The following is a 6573-nucleotide window of genomic DNA, read 5'->3' as shown; positions in this document are numbered from 1 at the left end:
CATAACAGATTACAGTGATGTCTTACAGATTTAGAACTGTGCTATATCTTTAAAATGGCACTGTATATTTGCGTTGGCCCATTACATATTGGTTTTAGTTTAATCCTGGTAGCAGTAGTATTTTTTTTAATTTCCAAGTTCTTGGGGAAAGTTGCACTGCAGACCTCAACTACTCATAACAACAAGCATCAGTAAGGCATTTATAATGATCTCATCTTCCAGCAGCCATCTTGGTTGGTACTCTCCATTCTTTTGTATATATAACTCTCTTTACAAGAAATCTAATTTAGTCCCCTAGCTATAAATGCCATTGATATTCCAGCGCTCACCTCTTCATTTAGCATTAGTTTTGTATAAGGCAATTGTTTACGAATCATCTCAAAATTTGGATGCCTAATAGGTACCTTAAATTATCATGATAAAAATAGAATTCCTAATCCCTACACCTTCAAACGTATACTTCCTTTAGTCTTTCCCCTTCCTTGGGTCACTTTATTTACTCAGTTCAAATAAAAATCTTCACAACAATTTTTTAAAATTGATCTTAGAGCGAGGAAAGGAAGGAGAGAGAGAGAGAGAAAAATCTATCTGAGAGAGAAACATTGATCAGTCCAGTGCAGACCTGGGATCAAACACACCTTTTGGTGCAAGGGACGACGCTCCAACCAACTGAGCCAGAGCTTCACAACCATTCTTGATCATATTCTTTCCCTCATACTCCGCATACAACCCATCAGAAAGTCCAGTTGTCTCTACATACAAAAAATATATAGTCTGCCCTGGCCAGCAGCTCAGTGGTTAGAGCATCAGCCCATGCACCTAAGGGTTACAGGTTCAATTTCTCTCTCTTACACATCGGTGTTTCTCTCTCTCTCCCCCCCACTTACTCCCTCCTTTCCACTCTCTCTAAATATCAATGGAAAAAATACCCTTAGGTAAGGATTAACAACAATAACACACACACACACACACACACACACACACACACACACACGTATACATATATGTATACATAGCCTGTAGCTGACCATCTGTGCTACTACCATCTTATTCCAAATCACTAGTATTTATTGCCTGGACTGCTGCTATTCTTCCTAACAGTTTGCCCCATTGCCACTCCCCACCACCAATTTGTTCTTCTCACAGAAGTCAGGGCAATCTTGCAAAAATGTAAATTAGATCATGCCATGCACCTGCTTGAAATTCTTTAATCAAGTCCATCTGACTTAGGATAAAAGTCAAAATTCTTAATATTGCCCACAAGTTCCCATATGATCTGGCCTCTGCCTAGTTCTCTCATTCATCTACTACAACAATCCCCTCCCACCACTCACTACTTGGCATTTTTACTGGCCTTTTAATATTCCTCAAACAAATTTATTTTGCTTTAGATCTTTGTATTTGCTGGGCCTCTGCTCCCACTCCATGTTTCCCGTGTTCAGTGCTTTATCATTATTACCTAGAAGAGCTGGTAGCAGGCCTTCAATGAAGGAATGTATTTCAGTGATAACGAAACGTAAACTCAGTCACTTGCTGAAGGTTACACTGTGGTTGTCCTTTGCTGTCTCATCACCTGCTGCTCCCTAGTATCCTAGTTCTGCTGCTTGTTTTCCTTTCATTTATTCCCATTCACATTGCTGCATTGCTGATGTCCTCAAAATGAATCCAGAATGTTCGCCTTCAAAAGGCAGTCTCCTTTTTTTTTTTTTTTTTTTGCAGACTGCCAAAAGAAAAATTTGTCCCATTGCTAACAACTGGTTAAAGTATAAGTGTATCTTTGAGTGCAGCTTTTATATACACTGGCAACAGTTTCTTTAAAATTGGAACTTGTTGTCCTGGCTGGTGGTTAAAGCGTCGGCCTGTGCACCAAAGGGTTGCAGGTTCAATTCCCAGTCAAGGGCACGTACCTGGGTTGCGGTTTCAATCCCTGGCCCTGGTCTGGGGGCATGGGGAAGGCATCCAATTGATGTGTCTCTCTCACCTTGATGTTTTCTCTCTCTCTCTCTCTCTTTCTCTCTCCCTTCTTACCCCCTCCCCCCGCACAGTGTCCCTCTCTCCCTTCCATTCTCTCTAAAAAATTCAGCTGGTGTGGTTCAGTGGTTCAGTGTGGAGAGGTCACCAGATCAATTCCCTGTCAGGGCACATGCCCGGGTTGCAGGCTCAGTGCACAGAAGGGGGGCAGTGTGCTGGAGGCAGCCAAACAATCAATGTAGATGTTTCTCTCTCATTGATGCTTAGATCCCTCTCTCCATCTCCCGCTCTCTCTCTCTCTTTCTTTTAAAAAAGATCCAGTTACTGTCATTTAAACAAAATCAATGGAAAAAATATCCTCATATGAGGATCAACCAAAGAAATAAAAATTAGAATTTGCTGCTTCTGGGCTCTACTGATACCATTTTATGCTTTCACTAGAGGCCTGGTTCATGAATTCGTGCATGAGTGGGGTCCAGCTGGACCACCCCGATCAGAGCCAATTGGCCGGCTGGGGGACGGGGCCATGTGTGGTTGGCCAGCCAGCCCCGCCCCCTGTTCGAACGCCTGGGCAAACTTCTGGTCCAGGTGATAATTTGCATATTAGCTTTTTATTATATAGGATGGTAATTGGATTTATCAGACACTGCTGTTGGGGGATGAAACCTTATTATTCCAATATTAGATGCAGGTGTACTATCTCTTGCTTAAGTATGCTGTTTTCTGCAATTTATGATACCATGGATGAGCCTGGAGGACATTATGCTAAGTAAAATAAGCCAGATAGAAAATGACAAAAACTGAATTATCTCATTCTCTCACTCATAATTGGAATCTTAAAAAAAAAAAAAAAAAAAGCCCGGCCAGTGTGTCTCAGTGGTTGAGCATCAACCTATGAACCAGGAAGTCATGGTTTGATTCACAGTCAGGGCACATGCCCAGGTTGTGGGCTTGATCCCCAATGTGTGTGTGTGTGTGTATGTGTGTGTGTGTGTGTGTGTGTGTGTGTGTGTGTGTGGCAGGCACTGCAGGAGGCAGCTAATCAATGATTCTCTCTCATTATTGATGTTTCTATCTCTCTTTCCCTCTCTCTTCCTCTATGAAATCAATAAAAATCTATATATATAAAAGCCTAAGTGACTAAAACGGCTGAACGACCGGAACAACTGGTTGACCAGTTGCTATGATGCACACTAACCACCAGGATGCAGATGCTCAACGCAGGAGCTGCCCCCTGGTGGTCAGTGCACTCCCACAGGGGGAGCACTGCTCAGCCAGAAGCCAGGCTCATGGCCGGCAAGCACAGCTGCAGCAGCGGAAGCCTCGCCCAACTCTGAGGCAGCACTACAGAGCAGTGGCAGCAGGTGCAGTGGACCAGGATGAGCGTGAGTGGCATGGCACCCAGCTCAAGTTCTGGCTCATCCCTGGCCACCTGCTGCTTGGCGCACTGCTATATCTCTCAGGAGATGTCCGACTGCTGGTTTAGGCCCGATCCCTGCAGACCTAGCCTAAACCAGCAGTCGGACATCCCCTGAGGGGTCCCAGATTGCAAGAGGGCACAGGCCAGGCTGAGGGACCCCCCCCTCAGTGCATGAATTTTGTGCACCAGGCCTCTAGTGTGTGTGTGTGTGTGTGTGTGTGTGTGTGTGTGTGTGTGTGTTTATTTATTTATTTTTAAGTCAAACTCACAAAAACCCAGAGTAGAATCATGGTTGCCATAGCTGAGGGGTGGGTAAATGGAAAGATGTTGGTCAAAGGGTATACTTTGAATATAGTATGAATAAGTTCTGGGGTTCTAATGCATAAGATGGTGACTATAGTTAGCAGTACTATATTGTATACTTGAAATTTGCTACCAGACTAGATTTTAAGTGTTCTCACCACACACACACACACACACACACACACACACACACACACACACAAGTAACTGTGTAGGGCAAGCATGTCAAACTCATGGCCCACGGGCCACATGTGGCCCACGATGAATATTTTTGTGGCCCAGCCATTATAACAATATGTAAGAAACGTTTTAATAAAAATTTCATAACTTGATTTTTATGATATCCTGTTATACATACTTATTAATAATGAACTACAATGTTCGCTAATGACTGATTACTATAATCATGTTGCATTCATTTCCCTTACGTGCCATTTCTCTCTACTAATACTAGCAGCGAATATTTTAGCAGCCAATTGCCATGTCATTAGTTTTGGACTGACTTGTTTGGTGTGCACAACAGGAAATATTTCACTTTTGGAGGACAAGAAAAATAGGTTTATTTGCATTATGCCTATTAATTTGTGCAGTTATTCAGTGTCTGGTAAGTTAATATAAAAAAATTAATTTTTATTAAAATGTTCTATTATTTTATGTTAACAATTACTCATTTATTTCAGCCCTTTGTATTCAGCATGTCTCTATTGAAATAAACCTATGTTTCTAAGAAAATTGAAGCTTTTGTTTTTTTGTGGCTCACATAACCTTAAACCTTGTTTATTTGGCCTATGTTAGCCTTTGAGTTTGACATGCTTGGTGTAGGGTATGGATATGTCAATTAAATTGATTGTGGTAATCAAATCACAATATATACAGATATCAGATCATCACGTTATATGCTTCATATATATGCTTATACATATACAATTTTATTTGTAAACTAGGGGCCCGATGCACAAAATTCATGCATTGGAGTCAAGGGGGTGTCCCTCAGCCTGGCCTGCACCCTCTTGCAATCCAGGACCCCTCGCTCCTAACTGCCCACCTGCTCGCTCCTTACCGCTTGGCTCACCTCTCCTTAGTGCTGCCGTGGAGGCAGGAGAGGCTCCCGTCACCGCCACTGCACTCGCCAGCCATGAGCTTGGCTTCTGGCTGAGCAGCACTCCCACTGTGGGAGAGCACTGACCAATGGGGGGCAGCTCCTGCATTGAGCATCTCCCCTGGGTGGTCAGTGTGCATCATAGCAACGGGTCGTTCTGCTCGTTCCGCCGTAATGGTCGCTGGGCTTTTATATATATACTAGCGTTCCCATTGCAGGAAAAATCCTGCAATAGGATTTCCTGCTGCACTCTACCCTGCCTCCGCTCCTCCCTTGTTGCCCGCCCCACCTTCTCTGCCAGCCCGCCTGCTTTTCCCTTCAACCCCGGCCCTGACTTCGCTCCTCCCTTCTCCTCTCCCCCATCCCCCCCCACCCCCCCGCTTGCTTGCTTCTTCGAAGCTTTACTCCCTTCTGCAGCTCTTGGCTTCTTTCCATGCTGTCTTGATATGCAAATTAGCCGCCATATTTGTTGGGGTAATTTGCATACTCATCCTGATTGTTTGGTGGGCGTGGCTTGACTGGTGGGCGTGGCTTGGGTATAGCGAAGGTGCGGTCAATTTGCATATTTGTCTATTATTAGATAGGATTAGAGGCCCGGTGCATGAAATTCATGCACGGGGGGTCCCTCAGCCCGACCTGTACCCTCTCCAATCCAAGAGCCCTCAGGGCATGTCCTGCTGACGGCTTAGGCCCGCTCCCTGTGGTTCTCTGCTCTCTGAGGGGCTTGCCTGCTCCACACCACAGCGATGGGCAAGCAAGCCCTGCTGGGTGCTGCCTGCAGCTGCGCTTGACTGCTTCCAGCCAAGCAGGCCCTGCTGTCTGCTGTCAAGCTGCGCCACTGGACCCACTCCCAGGCCCACCCTGAGGTTGCCTGTCCAGCCCTGCCTGGCTCCTCGGGCCCCACAGCAGCTGCAGCGCTGGGGTCTGGCCCTGCCTCCTTCTTTGGCCCTTGAAGCAGCCTCGGCAGCTGCTGACCAGGCCCTCCCCCAGTGCAGGTGCATGGAGGCGGGTCTGGGCCCTGCCGCCACCACCGCTGCAGCTCCGACCCGCGAACGCTGAGGGGTCTCCCCTCAGTGGCAGCCGATCTGGCCGTTGAGAGGCCACCCCGAGTCCCGCCCCCCCCAGCCTCCCGCCAGCCCAATCATGGGCGTAGCAGAGTGATGGTTATTTGCATATTACTCTATTATTAGATAGGATAGAATATACCTCAGTAAATATGGTGGGGGAAAAGTGGTCCTTCTGACCATGGTATTAAAAAATGATAAATTTCAGCACTTGTCATGGTTTAAAGAGGACTTGGCAAACTAGGACTAGAAGAGAGCTTTCTCAATTTGATGAAGAGTATCAAGAACAGTGATATTCATACTGAATGGTAATATATTGAATGCTTCCTCTCTAAGACTGGAACAATAAAGGATGTCATCTCTGACTATATCTGTTGAACTTTTACTGGGAAAATTACCAGTATAAATAGGCAAGAAAAATAAATAAAAATAATGTGAAGATTGGAAAGAAGACGTAAAATTATTGTTGCTATTATTTTTCACTGACAACATGATTGTTTAGTTAGGAAACCCTAAGAAATCTATGCAAAATTTATTGAACTGATAAGTAAATTTTGCACAGATTATGAATATAATATAAATGTCTAACACATTTCCACATTCTTATAATAAACATTTGAAAATTTAAATTTAAGAAACAATACCTTTTTTTTGTAATCCTCACCCAAGGATATTTTTTATTGATTTTAAAAATATATTTTTTTATTGATTTCAGA

This window comes from Eptesicus fuscus, chromosome 5 (assembly GCF_027574615.1).
Source record: "Eptesicus fuscus isolate TK198812 chromosome 5, DD_ASM_mEF_20220401, whole genome shotgun sequence".
NCBI lineage: Eukaryota > Metazoa > Chordata > Mammalia > Chiroptera > Vespertilionidae > Eptesicus > Eptesicus fuscus.
This window is presented reverse-complemented; position numbering follows the sequence as displayed.